This window comes from Dermochelys coriacea, chromosome 4 (assembly GCF_009764565.3).
Source record: "Dermochelys coriacea isolate rDerCor1 chromosome 4, rDerCor1.pri.v4, whole genome shotgun sequence".
NCBI classification, from domain to species: domain Eukaryota; kingdom Metazoa; phylum Chordata; order Testudines; family Dermochelyidae; genus Dermochelys; species Dermochelys coriacea.
Window position 1 is genome coordinate 91,554,739 of NC_050071.1, and position 23,747 is coordinate 91,578,485.

The window sequence follows — 23,747 nt, forward strand, 5'->3', positions numbered from 1 at the left end:
CCTCACAGAGCCACCCGCGTCTCTACCGGGGTGATCTGAGGTCAGGGAGCCTGGGTCCCGCTACACAGGCTGCGAGCGCGTACTGAGCTGCTCCCCGCACCACAGCTGGGCGGCACTACTGGAGAGGAGTCACAAGCCGCGGTGGGAGGCTGCGCATGCTCCTTAGCGGAGAAGGTAAATCGCAGGCCCCGCCGCGGCAGCCTGGCGCACGCGCACTGGCGCGGGGCTTAGTCAGTCTGGTAGCTGCTGCTGCCGGTAGGCTCTGGCGGCGCACGCGCAGTGGAGGCGCTGAGGGAATCGCAGGCCTGGCTGCTGCTGGAGGAGGATCTGTCGGTGGGTTTGGGACTAAGCGCAGGAAGCGGCTTCGCACACTGCAAGGAGCCCAGGGTGGTCAGGCGGCGTGGGGAGCCGGGTAAGGTGCGCGCTGCAAGGGCAGGCGGGGCGGCTGTGGCCGGGTGGGGTCCCCCGGATCCCGGCCGGGGAGCCATGAAAGTTTGACAGTCGTGGCGGGGCTCCCGTCTCCAGGGCACGGCGGGGGCTGCCCGTCGGGCCGGGCGCGGGCTGGGGCTCCCCGGCGGGGCAGGGCAGCGGCTGTTTCCTAAGGGGACCCGCTAGGCCTTGTGACCCACTTTACTCCTGTCACAACTCCCAGCACGTTTGGAGCCCTGCCCGGCTGGCCCGGCGCCCGGCCGGGCTCCGCCTGCTCTCGCCGCCCCCAGGGCGGGGGCGGGACCCTCCGAGCCGCCAGCTCCCCACCTGCCCGGGGCGCGGGCTGGAGCTGGCGCTGGAGCGGGGACCTTGTTTGTTTTCTTTCTCGCGCCTGGAGCCGTAGGCGGCGTCTCGTCCGGTCTGTGCAGCCGGGAGCGGCGCTCCCCGCCCGCACTGCCCCCGCTGTCAGAGGGGCTCTCCCTGCTGCCCGAGCTGGTCGGGTACAGCCTGGTCTGCGCCGCTCAGCCCGGTTATCCTCGCAGCACCCCGCCGGCCGGGAGCCGACCTGCCCGCCGCAGCCGTAGCGCCAGGAGCAGTCTAGTCTGCGGCACAGGATGGACAATAAAAGCGGGCGGCGGGCTGCTGGTGGAGTGATAGCCCGTGGCCTGTCGTTGGCAGGGCGGGGTGTTCTTAGTGTTACTGTTACATTGCAATGAAATTCAGTGGCGTGCGAAGTTACCGGACAACTGACGTTTGCAACTCGTGAATCCAATCCTGGAAACCACTAGTCCCGTAGAATGAAGAGCTGCTGGCCTGAGAGAAGGTTTATAAACGTAGACACGTCCCTTTCATGGGGCCCCAAGGCGTCCACTTGCCTGGATCAGCTTGCAGGATCTGTCTCTAAATCCCAAAACGATTCACATCATTAGTCATTATAATAGTTAATGTTTGTACAGCGATTTCAGTATAAAAATAGTTGCTTAAATCCTATGATAGCAGAGAGACTGAAGTTAAGGGTACAGTGAAACATTAAATTTTGTTGAATGAATAAATTTTACTTTGTTTCAGCCTGGTGTCTAAGCAGTATGTATTAATAACACCTTAAATTATTAAAAGTCAAGATTTTACAAATATATTCCCCAGTCCTGCTAGCACTTTTGTACATGCTTAACTTCAAGCATGTAAGTAGCCTCTCTGATTTTAGTAAATGGCACACACATAATTAAGCATGTGCATTGTAGGATTGGGATCCTAATTTACTTGGCATTCTTTTTGTGTTTCTCTCAACTTTGGAAATTGAAACTCAGTGAAGTTTATAGTCAGTTTAATTTTCAGGTTCTCATTGTTCCCTTATTGGAGTTTTAAATACAGCCAGGAGAATGTTTGTTTGTTTAAAAGCTATTTTGATTGGAGGTTTTTTTTTTTTTAACAGTTGAAACATTTTGTTTTTCTGAGGTCTCTTAGCATTATGGAGATTCCAAAAAAAATAACATGTATGTCTCAAATATATTTATTTTTATGACATCAGGTGTTCTTGTTAAAGTGTGACAATTGCGCATCTTGGAGTTGGTCTTAAACTGTTGAGAAAACTTATTAAAAGAAAAACAATCATGCAGCCTAGTAGTACAATATTTTCCTGAAAAAATTGCTTTGCACTATTACAGAATAGCATGAACAAAAAAATTTAATTTTCAGGCCCGTGTTTAACAGCCAGGCTCAAACATTAAACAGCTGATTCTCACTTAGTACTTGTTTCAATTTCTTTACATGTTCACGTAAAGAAGGATGAATGTTTTCTTGGAGCTCTGTCATTTTATGTATATTTGTGTTTTACTTTTTGTAAATTTTGTTTACATTTTTAGGACTACTTAAACTCTCTCTGGTGGCTAATTTAACATATAGTCTAATAATTTAAGACTGTCAAAGAGTGGTTATTTGCTCATGTAGTTGTAGGCTGATCTCCCTGTGAAGCGCCTCAGTGAGGTCAGTGGGGCTCCATACCAGGGTCCACCTGTGAATGACCAGTTACAGGTAGAACTCAATGGGAAGGTTCTGTTGGTAATAGGTGATTACTGTAGCTGTAATAATTGAGGATCCAGGGGCTGTGAGGATCTTCAAGTTTCACCTGATCTGGCTGCCTTCTCTCGATGTCAAGTGTTTGTTTTTGGATTGTTTAAACAGATTCTTCTTGTATGACACTAATGTATATTTTTTTCTCTCCACAATCTTTTCCATTTTGTTTTTTCACATACTTAAGTCCCCTTTTTGCCCCCTCCTGTTGTCTCCCATGCTGGAAATTTCCTTCCCACTTCTTTAGGATATGTACTGGGAAGCAACACTCTGCCCCTGGTTTATATAACTTTTGCTGCTTCGATATTCTAGAACTATATGCTGCTCAGGAAAATTTGCAATTTCTCATTTATTTGTAAAGTGACTTTATATTTTATCTGGTATATTTTAACAAGGATGGTTCTGATAATTTAAATATGTCTCCTGCAATATAAAAGGTTTTAATAACACAAAGAAAAAAGTATACTCAGTGCTTTTTTAAAAAAAAAAAAAAAAAAAAAAAAAAAGAAGAAGAATGTTGACATTGCCATGCTCCAGGAAACACCTTTGCCAGAATCTGAAGCTTGTAAACAGAATAAAGGTTGCATATGCCTCTCAATTTCTAGTTGCTTTAATTCTTAAGCAAGGGACATTGGTATACTAATACATAAAAAGTTGAATTTTAATATTCTGAGCACAGCATCTGACAGTGAGGGCAGATTTACTATCCTCAAGGCTGAAATTGACAATTCTAAAATCAAACCAGGATGACCCAATTTTGTTGTAATTTTTTTATGAGTATAAATGACATGGGTCACCATCCTATTATCATAGCTGGAGACTTTAACATAACTCTAGACCAAGCTCTTGATAAATCTTCCCCCTCTCCATATAAAAACATGTATACTCATGTATTTCATATGTACATACCTAGCAGATTTAGGCTTAAAAAATGTGTGGAGATGGGGTAATCTTATGACCAGAGACTATATCTTTTTTTTTTTTCTGCTGCTCATTCAATGCATTCAAAATTGGACTGTTTCTTAGTGTGTCAAGACTTGATCAATTCTGTCACTCATTATGCCGTTGGTACTATTGTTATATCTGACCATGCTCCTATACATATATCTTTTAGGTCCCCAGGGTATGCACCCTCAACTAAAATGTGAAGATTAAATACCTCTCTGCTGTTTGATACATCATTTGTTAACTCTGTCCAGCAAGAGTTGGAACTTTTTCTTTAAAACAAATACCTCCAGAGTTTCATCAGTTGTCACGCTTTGGGAAGCCTTTAAAACCTTCATCAAAGGCCATATCATCTTTTATGCCACATTTAAAAAGAAATGGCGAGAACATAAAATTGATACCCTTGTGAAGGAAATTAAGGCCTTGGATGTCGACTGTGTTTCTAATTCCTCCCTAGAGAAACTCTGAATTCTCATCAATCTAAACTATGAAATCAGTAAACTTCTGTCCCAAAAGGCAGAGTTTACTTTATTCTTTTTGAAGCAAAACCACTGGGAATCTGACGAGAGAGAGAGCTGCTATTCATGATAGTAGCAATAAATTATATACAACAGTCAGATATTAATAAAGAATTTCAACAATTTTATTCAAAACTATATTTAGCTGAAGAGGGAATCACTAAAGATGCCCCAGATAACTTTTGTAGTGGATTGTGTCTGCCACAAATCTCTGACTCTTATGGAACTTTTAGACGCCCGTTTAGAAATCACACTACTGACTCAGGCTATAAAAATATGATGGTCAGAAAGACTCTTTGTGCAGACGGATTTCCAGCTGAATTTTACAAAAACTTCTCTGAAACGTTAACACCTAGGTTATTGAATATGCTTAATGAGACCAAGAATGAGCAAACTCTTCTGCCGACTCTGAGAAGCTGTAATTTCAGTTATTCCTAAACCTGGGAAAGACCTTGAACTATGCAGTAATTACAAGACAATTTTTTAAAGCAATTGTGTTGCTAAGATTTTAGCTAAAGCTCTTGCTGTGTGATTGGGCAAAGTTCTGTCTCACATTCGACACACAAATCCGGTAGATTTCCTTCCTAATAGACATGGCTCAAATAACTTGTGTCAAATGATATTATTGCCACTTCAAAAAATCCTAAAGAACTCTTAGCTGTCATTTCTTTAGATGCTGTAAAGATCTTAGTTCCAGGCTATGTGGGCAATTTTTTGTGTGCGCACAAAATTTGGATTTGGTAAACCAATATATCGCTTGGTTTAAGCTTTTATACTTCCAGGGTTCTTATCAATGGTGGTATTTACACCCCATTTCCATGACAGAGATATATGAGACAGGGCTGCCCGCTTTCTCCTCTTCTGTTTGATTTAGCTCTAGAACCTTTAGCCTTTGCCATCTGAGCAAATAAACATATTCATGGTACCAGGGTGGCCCAAATGAAGAACAAAATTATGTTTTATGCAGATGAACTTGTATTTGTATGCGTGTTCCAGGTTACCATTCCTAACCTTCTAAGTACTGCTAATAAGTTTGGACACCTCTCAGGATATAAAATTAATTGGGGTAAATCAGAAATCTTAGACACAACAGTATACCCACAAAGGCTTGTTCTCAAATTGGGACTTTCAGTGGCAATCCTTTTATCTGAAATATTTAGGAATACTGCTTCCCAAAAATATTCAGGGCATCCCTAAAATAAATATAGAACTAGTTATTGCCCAAGTATCTAATGATTTGGGGAGATGGAGTTTAATGCTCAGTTTGTCAGGTAAAATTAGTATACTGAAAATGTATGTTCTTCCCAGAATTTTCTATGTCCTGAGCAGTCTATTTCTAGTCCTCAAATTCATTTTAAGAAATTCAATAATATTTTCTCAGCATTCCTTTGGGTACAGGTAAGAAATCTAGACCAGCTCTGAACAAATTACAGTTCCCCCAATATTCCCAATTTGGAAAATTATCATATCTCCTTTTTGTTAAACCAGGCATCTTTGTGGATGTTACATATGACCACACAGACTCCACCGTGGGCTCAGATTGAATGAGAATTGGTATATCCTCTACCCCTTTCAGACATTGTCAGATTATTATAGATTTGATGGCTCCAGAGCTCTCTCAGTGATGGCTAAAAGGAAAGGAGTACTTGTGGCACCTTAGAGACTAACACATTTATTTGAGCATAAGCTTTCGTGAGCTACAGCTCACTTCATTGGAATGCATCCGATGAAGTGAGCTGTAGCTCACGAAAGCTTATGCTCAAATAAATATGTTAGTCTCTAAGGTGCCACAAGAACTCCTTTTCTTTTTGCGAATACAGACTGACATGGCTGCTACTCTGAAACCTGTCAGTGATGGCTGTCATATAAGCTTGGTCAAACTGGGCTAAAAAGTTCTGCTTCCCTCCATTCTTCCTTGTAGAAGTGGTCATATGGAACAATCCTGTTCTTAAAATCAGTAGCAAAACCTGGATCTGGAGGGATTGGATGGACAGAGGAGTATTGACTGTGTAACAGATAATTGACAATGATAAATTTAAACCATTTGTGTAGATATTCGATAACAGTTTGGTTTACTCTGCTCTGGAGCATGGAAGTATCTCCAGTTAAAGCGTTTACTTACTAGTGTATTTAGACCAGATGCATTGGGAGCTCCAAATCATATATTATTTTGGAGGAAACTTCCTGGATTTACTTAGCCAGTGGTATCCTCTTACGATACACATTTGGATACACATCTATCTCTGACCCAATGGAATAACAATTCTGTCTATTGTTAAAAAAAAGAAACTATAGAGCTGACACTATGGCTTATTTGCCAGAAGACACGCTCTCAAATGTACTGGTCCCTGCATAAGCTAATGGTAATGGGCCTCACAAATGCTGCTGGAAATGTAACTCAGTTGGTGCTATGTTAAGTGCACCTGTGTCAAGAATGTCTGGTATGAGGTCAGTCAAAGGTCCAGTTTGATATTGGATGCCAAATTGGAGCCCAAGTTTCATTCTTGTATATATTCCTGATATTTAGAGATTACCTTGTAACAAGGCAGCGTGGTTCCAACTTGCAGCTTTGGTTGCTAAAAAATTAATCCTGAAAAATGAAAAAATTGATCCCTACCAAATATTGCTGTCCAGCTCAGTGGTATGGCTGACCTTACATGTAGTGAAAGGGAATGCCCAAAAAATTCAAAGCAATTTGGGCTGACTTTTTAGAGGCCTACGATTAAGATAGCTATGTCACTTCCCCTCCCCTGCCTTTATCATAACCCTCTCTATTTACTTTATGTATTGTGATGAATCTGATATTTTGGTATATTTATTGTATTTGGAAAAATTTATAAATGTCTTGCTTTCCTAATCAAAAAGTGACACATTTTTGACTCGTGAGTCCATATCCTGCATCTGAATATTCACAAAATACACTTTTTAAAAAAGCCTTTGCACAGTAAAATAAATAATGAGCACTGAACACTTAAGATTTTTAAAATGAACTTTTTAGATTGAAATGTAGCTGTCACACAATCTGGAGTGGCCCGTGACACCGAGTTCCTACCTCAGGGCAGAATTTAAAAAACAGGGTAGATACCCCAATCTGGTAGTACGTTCTATACTTAAATTTTACTAAGGTCGTAACAAATGTGAACTCCTGCATCACTATCATGGAGACACAGACAGTCCCCTTAGGCTCTCAAGTTTCTCTTGCCACCATACAAACTGGGCTTAATGATAAATTGTCACTTACACCAAAAATCACACAATATTCAGGTTGCTTCCAGTCACTTTCACCAGATTGAGTACCCTAGATTTTAGAACAAAAACAATGTCTGTAGCCAATCCTGTAATGAACTATCTAAAGGTTTATTAACTAGGAAAAAGAAATGAATTATTTACAGGCTGAAGCATGCAACCATATGCACAAATGAGTTGCGATCTAAATCCTAAAAGTGATGAGTTATAGTGATCTGTCAATTCAAAGCCTCTTTCAGGCAGAGGTGGATGATATTTTTGGGGGGCCCTGGGCAAGAGCAAGTGGGGGCCCCTTTCCATCTGCAGTCCCTGCACTCTTCCCCTGCTGCTCCTGCCAGGGAGCAGGGTTGGGGCGTGGGGCTTGTGTCGCTCTGCTCACCCGGCACTCCTGCTGAAAGTGGGTTTGGAGTGTGGGGGCTTCCCCCGCTCCCAGCAGGAGCACTGGATGGGTGGAGCACGGCAAGCCCCTATGCCCCAACCCTGTTCCCCAGCAGGAGCGCTGGGCGGGTGGAGTGGGCCAGCTTGTAGGGGTGCCCATTTTCCTGGGGCCTCTGGGCATGGGCCCTGTTGGCCCAGTGGCTAATCCGCCACTGCTTTCAGGGTGGAACTATGAGGTAGACCCTGGGAATCTTTGTACCGCAGTGTTCCTTGATGACCCATCTCATTTTGATAGTTCTTCTGACAACACTCTTCCTACCTGGGTTTACAAGTTTAGAGCAAACATTTTCAAAATTATAAAGCAAAATTATTTCCATAGCATGGACTACAGACATTACAAATAGGATTAATGCATACAGCAACTTATAAACATTCGATAGAGTCTAAACACTAAATACATTCTTATAAGATTAATGTATAGTTTGAGCAACACTAAGGCCATGTCTACACTAGTTACCTTACAGCAGCACAGCTGTACCGATGGAGCTGCACCCCTGTAAGATCACTTGTGTAGCCACTGTATGTTGACAGGAGAGAGCTCTTCTGTTGACATAATAAAACCACCCCAATGAGCAGCAGTAGCTATGTCTGCAGGAGAAGCTCTCCTGCCAACATAGCACTGTGCACACTACCACTTATGCTGGTGAAACTTATGTCACTCGACGGGTATGGTTTTTCACATCCCTGAGCGACGTAAGTTTTGCTGACATAAGTGGTAGTGTAGACATGGCCTAACTAACACATAAGTGAACTGGTATTGGTTCCAGTTATGAGTTTGTCGGTTTTTAGCTAATGCCTGCAGCCTTGGCAAGAGCTGGCATCTGGCCTGCCAGTGCCACAGTAGCTACATGCTGCCAATGAGCTTTTCACCACTGTGGCACTGAAAGCCCTCTTATTTTGGGAGAGCTATGCCCATGTTATACCATTAGTCATCTTGTGTCAAGGGTGAATCTGTCTTGCTTCGAGGGTCGTGGTGGTGGTCTGCCTTGAGTTGAAAACTTGGTGTTAATAGGACATTTAAGATAAAACCATACTATGATATTTCTGGGCAGAAGCAGAATTGCATAATTGTTTCATTTGCATCAAATAGTGTCTGTTATGACTTTTCCATGATAAAAATACCTGGAAGAGCTTAGAAGAGGGATTAAAAAAATAAATCGGGTTATTGCTTCAGTATCTTTAAAATGTAAAGTTTAATACCCAAATGGACATTTAGAGAGCTTGGAGACTGTAAAAGTTAGTACCCAAGCCATTCAACTATCCCTAACCTTGTGCTGATACAGTACCGTATTTCAGAGTAATATAGCACTCTTATCTTTTGCTTTGTGTTTAAAAATCTTTTGCCGCAGAAAAGTATAAAAGGTGTCTTTTTCACTGATGTTAGTTCAATAGTTATGATTTCTAGGTTTTACTGAACGGTTTATAGTTTCATTGTTGGTTGGTGATTCATATTTCCTTTGGTGAAGCAAAGTTTATTTGCTTTCTATTATTTTATTTCCATAGTCGGTCAGATTGGTTGGGTAATAAAAAATTATGCTCCTTAATTTTCACTCTGAAGATCTGTAGTGTTTCAGTCTGTGTGGTATTTTTTTAACTAGATATGAAAAATTAATATTTGATTTTTCGTATTCAAGTTTTGCAGCTGCAAAAAGACAAATTCATCTTACTAGTATGTAATCCACATGACCATTACATTGTTCAGAAAGTATGTGTTAAAGATTTTAAACACTAATTCAGCCTAATTGCAGTTGCTTGGGGTTGTACAGTATAATTTAAACAAAAGTAAGTAATCTAATCTTAGATCAGATTCACATTGTGAACATAATTTTTTTTTAATCTGCTCAGTGTTCTCCAGAAGTTTAAAAATAGTCTGTATGGAGTAAAACTATGTTTTCTGAACATGTGATACAGATGTACGGAGTTTTATATTCTACAAGTGGACTTACATCTCGTATATGGATTACATTTGTAATATTAAGGTCTGAATTTTCAAAGGGTCTTCTGTTCAGCTTTTAAATTTGCACCTGAAATCTTGTGCCCACAGTTAGTCGTAGGAACAAATGTTTAAATTTTTAAATTCCCAACTACTTTAGTTAATTGGCAGATGCAAGTGTTTTTTGTGCCAGCAAATCTACTTCTAAATTCTAATGCTTGTCTTCACAATTTATATTATGCCTATAATATTATTACCATCATTTGACTGTAGATAATAACTGGAAGACTTTTGGGGGTTAAAACCTCTAATCTTGCATATGAATTAATTTGTTTTTCTTCTTCAGGGTATTGTTTTCCTTGGAGTTTGAAACACTTTTGTTTTCAAGCAACTGTTGCCCCTCTCTCATAACTTCACCATCTTTTAATGGGGTCAGGTTTATATATCTATATGTGTCTCTCTATATAAAAATTTTGGAAAGGTAACTATTTGTTCCTTATTTTTGTGAACTCTCCCTTTTTTCCTGCACCAGAGCCATATAATCTACTTGATGTTTGAGGCAGATAACAGATTTTACAAAACTGCAGTATAATTATGTAAACGGTTGATAATAGTAGTATTGAAAAGAGCTGCTTCCATAAATATGAAGTCCTGAGTACTGTATAGTTCCTATGTATTTAGTATTATGTAGCAGCAACAAAATTATTTTGGCTCTTTGAGTCCTTCAACAACTTCAGCATTACATGTTTTGTACTCTTTCCGTTCCCACCCACGTATTTAGAATTCAGATCTTTTGTGTTAGTTTCCCTATCCAGTGTCAATATTCTGATGAACAAAAGTGAAATTAGAAAATCAATTTCATTATTATTTGTTAAAGTACATAGATCTTGCAATATGAGATTCTATTAATAAGAGGTTTTTGTTCGAAAGGAAAGGAAAGATCAAGCTTGTGGGTTTGTATATACAGTGAGCACACTCTACATGTCTGAAAAAAGGTAGCTATGTTTATGTAATTGTTCTAAATATCATTTTTAGAACCTGTAAGGACAGGACAAAGGCTATAACAATTTGATTGGGGTTGCTCTTATCATGAACATCATCTTGGGTCTTATTATATTTCAATTACAATTATTGAAATATTTAATTGTACCTATTTGTTGTTACAAACAAGGGAAAGAGGAAGAATGGGACAGGAGTGAAGAGGTAAGAAGAAAGAAATAGTGAGGAAGGGTGGGAAGAAAAGTGGTGAGGAACAGTGCATAGGTCAACAGTGCATAGAAGAGCAGTATGCATAGTGATAGTGGATTTGTAGCTCACAGAAAATGAAAGTGAGGAAGTACTGTGGTATAAAGAAAAAGTAAATTTAAAGTTGGCAGAGTTAGTAAAAATGGCAACAGTAAGTTGATTTTGGCAGAATAAGACAAAATGCAGTAAATAGTGGCACTAATATATTAGATTGGCTGAGTGTATTGGAATGGAAGCAATGGATCAAATAAAGACTAGTAAACCAAAGGTTAAAACCAGTAAAATGTGTAACTTAAATCACATGGCAAAAGTCAGCCACCTGTGACTTCAATTAAATGGAAAACCACATCTCCAATAAAAAAAAAAAACAAAAATGCAAGAAATTAACTTTTAATAGATGATTAACATTAGATCACCATAATGCAATCCACAATGTATGAAAATGATACAAGTCATATCTTTGATCCAGTATTGCATTTATAATGGTAGCAATTCAAAAATAAAATCGGGAATAGGAAGCTTGTGGTTAGTTACATTAATATAGGAAGTTACTCTCAATTTATACTTTCTCCATTACTGACATTAATTTTGTTTTAAAAAAAAAAACGAGGAGTACTTGTGGCACCTTACAGACTAACAAATTTATTTGGGCATAAGCTTTCGTGGGCTAAAACCCACTTCATCGGATGCATGCAGTGGAAAATACAGTGGGGAGATGTATACACACAGAGAACATGAAAAAATGGATGTTGCCATACCAACTGTAACGAGACCAATCAATTAAGGTGGGCTATTATCAGCAGGAGAGAAAAAAATCAAACCTTTTGTAGTGATAAACAGGATGGCCCTTTTCAAATAGTTGACGAGAAGGTGTGAGTAACGGGGGGGGGAATAGCATGGGGAAATAGTTTTTACTTTGTGTAATGACCCATCCACTCCCAGTCTTTATTAAAACCTAATTTAATTGTGTCCAGTTTGCAAATTTATTCCAATTCTGCAGTTTTTCGTTGGAGTCTGTTTTTTACGTTTTTTTGTTGGAGAATTGTAACTTTTAGTTATGAAACTGAGTGACCAGGGAGGTTGAAATCTGAAAGAATGTGTGTACATATTTAAGATCTCTATATAATGCGTGTGTGTATATTTATCTTTGCCATCTGTGATCTTTCAAAAAAAAATTCAGGGAATTCTCATAAACTTTTTCTTTCTGTAGTCAGATGTGACAGACACAGGTCACATGTTGCAGGTCATTCTATAATACGTATTCATGACTCTTGTGTATCTTATTCTTAGTGTTTCAAAGGAAGTGCTGGGTCTCTGAGAATATCAATCAACTCAGCAGTTCATGGGATGCTTCTAGGATCTGAGTGGGACTGGTTGCAATCAGCATGATTTACCTTGTGATATTTTTGGCAGTTGTAATTTGCAGATTGAGAACTGCTGTTGATTCATGTAGGGTGTCAAAAATGTTACTGTTGCTAATACTCTAGGGTATTGTGAGAAAGATTTGAGTTTCAGGTAGATTAAAATGGATGATTGGAATGTTGTAAAAATAAGGGTTTTATTTCTATTTTGGAGGAGAAATGGTGGGAAATTTTTGTAGGGAAATTAATTTTTTTGGTTACCTATCCAATTTGCCTAAAAACTTGAACATTTTTGTCCTCGTGCTGAGCTATTCATTCCTCTTTTTGAGCTGTAGCTCACGAAGGCTTATGCTCTAATAAATTTGTTAGTCTCTAAGGTGCCACAAGTACTCCTTTTCTTTTTGCGAATACAGACTAACACGGCTGCTACTATGAAAACTTTTCCCTTCCTTGGTTCTCATGCATTTGTCTGATCACATCTACGCCCTGCCCATGCATATTCCCAATCTCACTTACATGTACAAGTGTCATATTGTTCTATATTTGTTTCTTTTTTCTTCTTTTTTCTTTGTCATCTTTTCTCTTCTTTCTAAGTTCCTTGTGCATATTTCCCTCCTCCCTTCCCAGTTCAGAATACTGTAGTTCAAAACACTTCTTTTAAACAGACTATTTTCTACTCTTGTTGCTTAAGATGCCAGAAAAGGCAAAATGATCAATGATAGGAAGAGGGATGTCATTTAAGATGTAGGAAACATCACTGGAAAAATTTGACGAAGGGAAGAAGCTACAAGGTGAAAAATTGAGAAATGGTGAAAATATTGGCAGAAAAAGAACTGTGTGGAGATTTAGGGCTTGGGTAGATTGTGCTAGTGCAAACCAGCTGAGGTGTAAATTCGAGTGTGCATCAGCATGTTGCACACTAATTGGCCTGTTGGATCCTGCTGGCAGGCACTAAAAGTTTCCTTATGCATGTTAATGTAGTACTGTTTAAAACAGGACTACATTAACATACATTAGGGAACTTTTTGTGCATGCCAACAGGGTCCACATGGACCAGTTAGTATGTGACACGTTGGTGTACACTAGAACTTACACCCCCCGCTGGGGTGTATTAATGCACCATGTAGACAAGCCCTTGGAAATGGGTTGAAGAGTTTGGCCTTCATTCAGAAAGAGACAGGAAGACAGTAAAGCAGTGGTCACCAACTGGTCGATCGCGATCAACCGGTCGATCCTAGAGGATCTCCCAGTCAATCACCATCTCCGGCAGCACAGCAGGGCTGCCGCTAAGACAGGCTCCCTGCCTGTCCCGGCCCCACGCCACTCCTGGAAGCGGCCAGCGGAGCCCTGGGGGTGGGAGGGTAGGGGTCTCCTTCCGGACGCTGCTCATGCCTGCAAGCACTACCCCCACAGCTCCCATTGGCTGGGAACAGGGAGCTGTGGCCAATGGGAGCTGCGGTGGTGCTGCTTGCAGAGAGGGGCAGCATGCAGAGCACTTGCTGTCCGCCTCCCCTCCCCACGGGCCACAGGGTTGTGTTGGCCCCTTCCAGGACAGGCATGAGGCCAGGTTAGGCAGCCAGGCTGCAGTATCGGAGGTAAATGCTGCCCGGCGGGAGGCCCCACCCCAGTTCTGAGCCCCCTCCTGGAGCCGGCACACCAAACCCCCTCCTGCACCCCAAGCCTCATCCCTGAGCCCCCTCCCAGAGCTTGCACCCGTCACCACCTCCTGCACCCCAACCCCCTGCCCCAGGCTCAGCCCAGAGGCCGCCCCACACACTTGAGAACCCCTCGGCTCCCACCCAGAGCCCTCCCCCACAAACTCCTACCCCAGCCCGGTGAAAGTGAGTGAGGGTGGGGGTGAGGTGAGTGACGCAGACATGGGGGGATCGAGTGAGTGGGACGAGGCTTTGGGGAAGTGGCGGGGCCTAGGTGTAGGGGTGGGGTAGATCCTGGGTTGTCCTTGCATTCAGAAAGTGATCTTGGGCATAAAAAGGCTGGAGACCACTGCAGTAAAGGGATCTGAGGACATGTTGATATGGTCAGTGTGGTAGGAGAGAGAGGATACAAATTATAAAGCATTAGTATTGTTTCAATACTATTTCTTTTTTAAAAAATACTAGGAAATTCATATGTTAAGGCAGTCATAAAATGAACTCAAGGACAATGACTCCTATAACAGAAAATTCATTTGAGCTTCAAATGCCAACATTAACTCTGCCTTCATATCCAGCTAATCACCTCCATAAGCCTTAGACCTTTTTACTAATTTGTCCTGCCTTATCTATATTTTAATATTGTTATGTAATAATCCACATTTACTCACTTAAACATCAAAGTGATTCATATTTTATGTAAAATAATGATTGAATCACTGCCAGCTTATCTCATGTCATAGGCTTAAGAGCTGGTCTTGTACAGGTTTAACTAAAATCGGATTTTCAGTTGATTTCAACTGATGCAAACACTTGTATGTCACTTTCAATTGCTTTCATTTGAGAATCAAATTTCTACTCATTTGCCAAGGACCTCGGTCCTGATTCTTTACTGGGGCATCTCTCAACTGCAAAGGTTTGCCTGCATAGTTCTTATTGCAGGATTGGTGTCATAGTCCTCAGTAAATTCTGAGGTCCTGCCATTTGCCCCAGAAACCATTGTCTTGGACCCTGGAAATGCTTTTTAAAAACACATGAGCATACCAGTGATACTGTTAAAGGACTTTTAAAAAAAAAAAGTTTACACTGTCCCTTTACTTAAATAGAAGCAGTTGAAGCAGGAATCGCTTTTGATTTGTATGTTTTCCCCACTGCTGTCAATGCTAGGGGCTTGATTTCAGAATCAAGCCATCTATACCTCCTTTTGACTTCTGTTGGAGTTTTGAGAGCAGAGCATAAGGCCCATAAGCAGCGTATAAGACTTAAAGAAGAGAGAGACAACTTGGTGATTTGGTGACAGAGCTGCTACATGAGATGCACTAGCTCAAGAACAGTCTTAAGACTTGTGTTTCCTGGATCAGTTTTACTCAAGCATGTAAGTGAGGTGTTCAAACTCTCAAAGGACAGTAATTGATGTGTGTATTGTCCCCATTTGCTAGCTCAGTCTTGGAGTGCCATTAGGAGCCTTTTTGAGTCAGAGAATTGATGCTCTTGGAGCAGCCGTGTAATGGGAGGTAGAAAGGGTTAGGAGATGTATCATAGAATAGCTCCAGAATGGAGACTTGTGGAATATGTGAAAACATCTTCTGGGTCGCTGCTAAGAGAGGCTAAGCATCTGTGCTTGAATAGTTGTGATGGGGCAGGAGGAGAAGAGGTTTCACTTATTGGGTTGTTCATTTTAAAAATAAAGTGTATGCTAGGCAAACTCAAAGGACTTCAATAGTCATGATCTGTAGAGATTAGCATTTTTAAAGCAATGAATAAATTGCCGTAGGTTTGTACAAGACCTTTTTAAAGGTCTGAATTATGTGTAGGTGTAAATACAATTAATAAACTTGAGCTACAGTATTACCAATAATAAACAGTAAGAAATAAGCAAGTAACCAGAAGGTGGTGGTAATTAAATATTCACTAAGCTTTTGAGGCTTTGAGTGCTCAGAACCAGCAACATAACTTGATTAATTGCATTCTTCAATAAGATTCTCATTAAATGAAGTGGATTAATTTAAAAAAAAATGCTTCACTGGTCTTTCTGCTGCTCTTTGTTAAGCACTTGCAACAAACCAGAGGAGCTTATGACTTCCATCAGGGGTTTCAGAAAATCTTGTTGGCCTCACTACATCACTTGTACTAGCTTCAGTTTTAAAGATTGCTTCTCTTTTAGAGTTTGTTTCAGGTATTTTTTGGCCATAGGTTGAATACTGTAGAATAATAAGGTAAGATTGAAATGTTGATTAAACTAATTTGCTAAATCAAATTGTATTAGAGCTAAAATATGTGTAAATATAACAAAATGTTCCAATAAAGTAGATAAAAGCAAGTCAGGGTTATCAGACTTCTCTAGTTGATAATTCTGATAGAAGTAGAGTGCTAATTTACTACAGCCCAGGCTACGCTACAAACTTGGATTAATTTAAGTTACCTTGCATCAATTTACTTATGCATGTGTCTACACTCAGATTTTTCTCCGGATGACATAAGCATCCCATTACTGAGGTGCAGTAAAACCACCTCCCCCAACAGTGTAGAACCATGGTCGACCTGTTTTGGTAGATGCAGTGGGAATGTAGACACAGCCCTGCCTGTCAAGCTGTGGTCACTGTGATTGGAGTTGGAGAATGGTGTTATGCCAGTGCCCTCCAAAGCTGAAGTATCAATAAGCATTTCTCATTTAAAGTTTCTTGAAAATAAGGGAAGGTGTCTTGTCAATCCTGACAGTCCTCCAGCTGCTGTCTCACAATGTCCAGTCCCTGTGACAGTGACCATTCTGCTCACAACTATAAACTCCACTGCCCAGGGTTCACAAAGACCAGAAGCCCACCTTCCCCCCTTTAAAAACCACTGTGTGTTTTTTGAAATGCCATTTCCTAGTTGCCCTCTGTGGTGAGCACACCTAGCAGCTGACTTTTGTTTGCATCCAACCAACCATGGGTCCATGCATGCAGAGAGGTACTAGATACATTTCTGCTGGGAGCAGCCAAGAAGGATTAGATCCCCTGGGCCTGTGAGAAGAGGCTGTGCAAGGACAAGTATGGAACAGCTGTAGAAATGTGGACATCTATGAGCAGATTGCATGGAGGGCACAGGCATAAGTGTACGACCGGGATCAGCAGCAGTGCTACATGAAAGTGAAGATACTTTGCTAGGGACACCACATGCAAGGAAGGGCAATTAGAAATCTAGTGCTGAATCACAGACCTGCTGCTTTTACAATGAACTGCATGCCATACTTGATGGAGACCCTGCTCTGAACAGCAAGAAGGGGGAGAGGAGATGAGATGGGGGACTCTAACCATACTGTGAGCCAGCACCTCCACAGGAGTCTAGCCTGTTCTGCCAGACAAGTGTGGATCAGCCCATTGATGAAGGGGAAGGGAGATCGGATAAGCGTGTGCAGCATTTTTCCTTGCAATGTTTTTTTTTTTTTTGCTTTTCCTTCCTCTCCTCCTCCCCCTCTGCCATTTACAGTTGGCCCCTGACCCATCCAAAAGTGTGTGAGTCAAAAGTATTGACTTTTTTCATTGTTTTACTGGTATACTGTGAGAAATTAAAAATTTAGGAAGTAAATTTGAAACAAATTTTTGAACAGTACTATGGCAGGCCAATTTCACGATCCACATCAATTAAGTGTCCTGTGCTCAGGTAGAGGTAGAGTCGGCATCTGCTTCTGTTGGGCTAGGTTAGGGGCCATGTGGTGCACGTTGTTTAGGTGAATAGGGATGTACATTTTTATCTTCCTGAGAGTTCTCGATGACAGTTTCATGGAGATACTCAGAAACCTTTGGGAGAGGATTGCAAAGGATGGCAGTCTTATTTCTTCCTCCTTAGGAGGACACTTTCCCATGCCACTTTGCAATGTATTTGGCTGGCACCATCGCAGGAAACAGGCTAGCAGCATACAGGTCATGTGGCTTCAGGATGCCAGTAGCAGCTGAGTTCTCTGTGCTTTTGTGTCCCTCAGGAGTGAGAGAGACAACATTCATTGTCTGGGGAGTGGGGGGGAAGTGCCAGTAATTACAATAAAAAGAACGAGGAGTACTTGTGGCACCTTAGAGACTAACACATTTATTTGGGCAGAAGCTTTCGTGGGCTAAAACCCACTTCATCAGATATATGGAGTGGAAAATACAGTAGGAAGATATATATATATATATATATATATATATACAGAGAACATGAAAAGGTGGGTGTTGCCATATCAACTCTAACGAGACAATTACGGTGAACTATTATCAGCAGGAGGAAAAAAAAAACTTCGTAGTGATAATCGGGATGGCCCATTTCAAAGAGTTGACAAGGTGTCAGTAACAGTAGGGGGGGAAATTTAGCATGGGGAAGTAGTTTTTAGTTTGTGTAATGACCCATCCGTTCCCAGTCTTTATTCAAGTCTAATTTGATGGTGTCCAGTTTGCAAATTAATTCCAGTTCTGCAGTTTCTCGTTGGAGTCTGTTTTTGACGGGTTTTTTTTTGTTGAAGAATTGCCACTTTTAGGTCTGTAATTGAGTGTCCAGGGAGGTTGAAGTGTTCTCCAACTGGTTTTTGAATGTTATAATTCTTGACGTCTGACTTATGTCCATTTATTCTTTTGCGTAGAGACTGTCCGATTTGGCCAGCGTACATGGCAGAGGGGCATTGCTAGATGCCATCATGTGCCAGAAAACAAAATATTGAATAGTTGCTTGTTAGTTGTGCACCATCCCTCCTATGCACTGAATGAGGCAAAGGTCCTGGGAAAGAAAATGTGGTCATGTAATTAAAGATTATTACAAAGCATCTGTGCAAGGGGACTGAATTAAGGTTGCACAGTGCATGACTTTGCAACCTTAACAATGTTCATTTAATGTAGCTTTTGGTGTATAATACTTCATATATACTCCATATTTAATGTATGTATAGGAATGCCATTTCCTATTTTTTTTAAAGAGTTATTATTTGGAATCATTGTTTCAAAAGCTAACTTCTGTAACCACTACTTGTTTGTTTGTATAGCGGTCGTGTCATTGTGCTAGGCATTGTACACATGTACCTATGTGATCTTAGTATAGTTACTACTGTTTTCCCTCTTCCTTTGCTTCTGTGTGTTTTAAATTAGATTGTAAGCAGGGGCATGCTTTTCTTTTTTTCCTGTTGTTCATATTACAGTAATGCCTAGAAGCTCCAGTCAGGATCAGAGCCCACTGTGCCAGACACTGTGTACACACACATACATAATAAGAGACCGTTCCTCCCCTGAAGAGTTTTTACCCTAAGTAGACAAGACAAATGGTAGGATGGGAAATGGGCACTTATAGGGAAGTGACTTGTTCAGGGCATTAGGTCAGAGGCAGAACTGGGAATAGAACCTCCGTGTTGTCTTACATACACATAGGTTATCTAGGACAATAAGACCTTGATCCCAAACGGGGCTTCTGCATGCTACTCTAATAAAAATAATACCTCTAGGTGCTACCATTTCATAAATCATTAATAATAAAACTGTGAGCCAGGGTTGCAGGGTTCTGTGCTTGTCTGCTCAGCTTATTTCCTGTGTGATTCTACACAGATCAGTTAACTCTTTTTTTTATATCAGCGTCTCTGTAAACTGCCTATAATAACTTACATACAATGATGTTGAGACTTGTTTGTAAAGCATTTAGAGATTTTTGGACAAAGGTCACCTATAAATATTATGCATTTTCCTTCATGATAATCAATGAATCATAGGAACTGGGATGAAAAAATTACTTACTTAGCAAGATAAACTAAATGTCCAATGCCCTTCACTATCTTGGACTGAGTTGTGTAGACTTAAAATGATATGTATGCATCCGCTTTCACAAACACATTCCCAGTTGCGTTACACATTAAACACATACCTTTTCAATATCTGTTTAAAGGCTAAAAGAGTTTTTGCTATCTGAATATTAAGAGCATTCTACAACTCTGATCAAAATCCCCGTTCCAGAATATTTAAAGACCAACTCTTCCAAAATTACTAGGATTATAAAAGAAAAAGCAGTTTACAAAGCTCACTTTCTGTAGGTGAGCAAAGTACTTCAATATCGATGAAATAGGATTTTGGAGGATCTGAGCATAAGATAAATAAACTTAAACCAATAACTGTTAAAATTTGCAGCAATTGGACTTCCATCACTTCCTTCAGATGCTCATTAAGAGTTAATGGAAAAAAAAGTTTAAAAAATGTTGAAGGATGATCAGTTTAAATGTTCCTTTGCTAATTAGTTGTGCAGTTAGTTCTAGGTATACACCTTTTAACCTCTCCCTAATCCAGTCCTCTCCATTTTTTCTTGTTCCATTCTTTACACACTTTAAAGCAATGTGTTTCTTAGTGTGGTGGGGGTTTTGGGTCAAACTATACTAAGTTTTTTCTAAGCTTTCCTCCTAAGTCAACCCTCTTGCCTGTTCAGCATTTGTTGCAAGTCTCTGAAATATTTACGTGTTGATTTATGCTGTAGTGTTCGGACCAGATCATTGTAAAGTAGGTATGTTTTCACCATTGCCATATGCATACTGTGTGCAGTCCAAAATTACAAATGCTTTTTGTGTTACCATGCTGTGAGCTTATATGTAGAGTAAATCTCTTTTTGGCATTATTTTCTTCCAAAGGCACATTGCCTTTCTTATACTGAATACCAATTTTGGATTATTAACTTGCAATATCCAGGTTGCATCTCACTTTATTTCCTGCCGACATTCCTAACCTCTCTAGGTCTCTCTGTATTATTTCTTTGTACCATTGATTAATTCCTTTATTCTCTCTCCTTCCCAAGAAAAATTGTTTTACTTGGGCTGTAAATCCTGAATCTGAAGTTGTTCTTGATCATATAAACCAGAGGTGGGCAAACTACAGCTCGCAGGCCACATTCGGCCTACGGGACCCTCTTGCCCGGCCTCTGAGCTTCTGGCCCAATAGGCTAGCCCCCAGCACCTCCCCTGCTGTTCCCCCTATCCCACAGCCTCAACTCACTGTGCTGCCAGCGCAATGCTCTGGGCAGCAGGGCTGCAAGCTCTTGCCGGGCAGCACAGCTGCAGAGCTGCGGCCTGACCCGGTGTTCTGTGCTGTGCCGTGGTGTGGCTGGCTCTAGCCGGGCAGCATAGCTGCCTGTCCTGGTGCTCTGGGCGGGGCACAGCCTCCCCTAACCGGCCCTCTGTACAATTTCGGAAACCAGATGTGGCCCTCCGGCCAAAAAGTTTGCCTGCCCCTGATATAAACTAATAATATTCCTGTGACAGAATACACCTCTGTATTCACGTCCTCCACGCTATTGTAATAATCTTGGTACAAAGAATGCCTTGTAAGGTATCTGTTGAAAATTTATAATTTGCTTCTCAGGATTGTCCTGATAAAATATGTCTGGCAATATTTTATGTGAAGCTGTAAGAGTCTCCTGTATGATAAGGATAACACATGTTCCAAACCTCACAGCTGTGCCCAGGCGGAAGTTAGGTCTGTCCTAAACAAAGGAAGGTTCTTGCCTTAATTTGCATTTAAGCAGTAAACCGAGTCATCAGGCAGGGAGGGAAAACCAAGGAAATTCAAACAGGTGGGGGAAAAACCCAGCAGGCACTATCCTTTTATGTAGACTCCCGTCTCCTGGGTTTCAGCTAGAAATTTCACAAGGGAGACTGGAACTATAAAAAGGAGAAACAAACACCCCTTTCTTTCTCTCCCTGCCCATCACATTCTCTGCACCTGGGAAGGCAAAGGAAATTGCTGTTGGACTTTGGGGGAGGGGTCCTGACCTGAAAAGTTTAGTCAGTAATCTGGTGGAGCATGTGATAGGTTTTTTTTTTTAAAGTAGATATTAGTAAGCATTTTATCTTTATTTTTCTTGTAACCATTTCTGGTTTTTATGCCTCATTACTTATACTCACTTAAAATCTCTTTCTTAAGCTTGTGTTACTGCTTTTTAATCTAATCCAGCATGTTTAAATGGAAGTGTCTGGGCAACTATTTAAGTTAATAAACTAGCATAATGATTCCTTTAATGTCTGGTTTGTCCCTCCAGGATTCGCCACTTGATGTGTAGATGGTGCAGCCAGTGACGCAATGGCAAGTGACTGGTGCTGGTCAATAAACCTGTCTCCCCTTGGGAATTCCTAATGGCGCCCAAGTGTGGGGTAATGGAACATCCTGGGTGAAAGAAATGTCCCCAGAAAAGTGGATGAGCCAGAATTCTGTTGGTCAATGGTACCAACACTACTGGGACCAGATCCATTTAGAAAAGGTGTGGTTGCGGTTGCGATAATGCGGGTGCTTCTTTCAGCTTGGAGCTTTCAAATTGTCTTGACCTTTGTCTTGCCATTTAAATTCTATAGTCCCTGCCAAGAGAGAAGATAGAGGGCCTATGGCAATCCCTTCCTTCTTTGTTTTGCTTAGGCTTACTCACTGAAGGTCTGTGCTCGATGGTCGCTCCTCTTGGTGGGGAAGGACCCAGACGTTTGACAGAAGCTCAGATGTTCAAGTAGGGGAAGATCATCTGCTCGTACTTTGGGCTCTTCTCCCACACTACTGTCAAGCACTAGCTGTTTTCATCGTGTTTTCTTTCATCTGTCAAGATGTTGGATGTCCATGTAGATTCCCTTAAAGGAATAATGGACTTAATATACTGGTATTGTCCAGGAGAGGGCTGGGCAGTATAGGACGTACATTTCTGGGGGAAGATCTGGGACCAAGCATGTGTTGGGAGCACTCTGCAGTATAACCATGGCTAGTGAGTTCCAGTGTGTAGCTGGCAGATTGCAGTTACACACAGACGCTCAGAGTGCGGCCTGCATGCTGCAAGGCTGTTTGTAAGTGATCCAGGTTGGAGATGCTACAGCAAAGCATTGCAAGGCACCCAAGGTTGTAGGGCAGTGATGACACAGCTCCCCACTAGTCTGAATTGTGCCCTGGTATGTCACAATAGCTTGATTTTATAATAGATTTTATGAAAGATGCTATCTTACTGTTTTATAAGGTAAGTAATTACAAAAGCTAAAAGTTTAAAAGAGAGCAGGCAAATTAATTAAGCTGCATAGACAAGGGATGATTTCAGACGAGATTTGAAGAGGTAAAAGCGAAGGAAAGCTGTTTCAGTTGTTCTTGCCTCTTCCTCATCGCTTTGTATGTACGCTTGTTTGTGTCATGCTACTTTAGGAGTGCACCTGTGCTGCTGCTCATGCACAAAACCATTTTCCCAGTAGGAGCAGCAAAATGAAACAGATCTTTTTTAGATACATTTTGATGTTTCTGCTGTGGAAGCACAATGAACAGGATATACAGCAGTACAATCACTGTCTTCCCACAGGCATGGGGAAATGTTGTATTTCCCTGCAGTTAAATGCCTTGGTCATAATTACTGGGGCTGCTGTGCCTATCACAGTGAGGAGGAAATACAATTAGTTCAAAATTTGTGTACTAGGGTGTAGAGAACTAATGACCTGAGAAAATAGTCTCCTAATTCCTAATCAGGATTTAAAGAACAAAAGAAGAAACTGGTTCCAAATAATCCATTCCAGGGTTAATACTTGCCCTAATGGATTATTAAAGGAGGTGAGAGAAACACAGATGAGCTATTCTCATGAGAGGGAGAAACAGAGGGCTTGTCTACACAAAGACTTAATGCACAGCAAGCTGGGTTGTGAATGTACAATATACCAGCCTGCTGTGTGCTGTCTGTGTGGACCCTGCAGTAAAAGGTCCATAGTGCTCTTTGACATACTGCTGTTAGAGATTTGCAGACTGGAAACCAAGATAGGAAGTACTGGAGGCAAAGGTTTGTCCTGTCTCTGGTTGTCTACACTTACAAATTTTAATGGACGTATCTGTGCCAACCTAAGCCCTGGTGTAGACCTAGCTAGACTGACAGAAGAATTCTTCTGTTGACCTATGAATCTCCGCTCAGGGAGCGGATTACTTACAGTGAT

General features: G+C 41.1%; 1 protein-coding gene across 14 annotated transcripts in view; it reads left to right on the forward strand.

Annotated features, from left to right (window-relative positions):
• Positions 1 to 208: 208 nt before the first annotated feature.
• Positions 209 to 23,747, forward strand: part of CLOCK (clock circadian regulator) — an 88,837-nt gene continuing 65,298 nt past the window's right edge. For 6 of the 14 annotated variants that reach the window (XM_038398490.2, XM_043513798.1, XM_043513799.1 and 3 more), the window contains exons 1-2: positions 268 to 412; positions 21,848 to 22,066. The gene's annotated coding sequence lies outside the window, so the exon portion shown is untranslated. Of the gene's footprint in view, positions 418 to 21,847; positions 22,067 to 23,747 lie in introns of all 14 variants that reach the window. The other 8 variants (XM_038398497.2, XM_038398499.2, XM_043513795.1 and 5 more) reach the window with 6 other exon arrangements.